Source organism: Vombatus ursinus, unplaced genomic scaffold (assembly GCF_900497805.2).
Source record: "Vombatus ursinus unplaced genomic scaffold, bare-nosed wombat genome assembly UNPS02014896.1, whole genome shotgun sequence".
NCBI lineage: Eukaryota > Metazoa > Chordata > Mammalia > Diprotodontia > Vombatidae > Vombatus > Vombatus ursinus.
The window spans coordinates 978-1,293 of record NW_020954674.1 but is presented as its reverse complement, the minus strand read 5'-3'; positions in this window follow the sequence as shown (position 1 = coordinate 1,293).

Sequence of the window (316 nt, the reverse complement as noted above, 5' to 3'; positions counted from 1 at the left end):
GTGTATGCATATATATATACATATGCATACACACACATACATACACACATCCCTCCCTTCATTGGAGAGTCAAGCTAGTTTTTTCTAAAAAGGTATTGAGACAATTCTTTAGACTGGGTTGTCTCAGGGGAATAAAGACTCAATCAGTTGAAATCACTGTCATTGCCTGAGTCCAGAGAAGCCACAAGGAGCTCCACGGATGCTCTGATGCTTGGCTGATGATGAGTCTCCCTGACATCAGGCCCAGAACTCTATCCACTGAAGGCCACCAAGCTGCCCCCTCAGGAACAGTTCTAGGGCAGCCCTAATTCAGGCT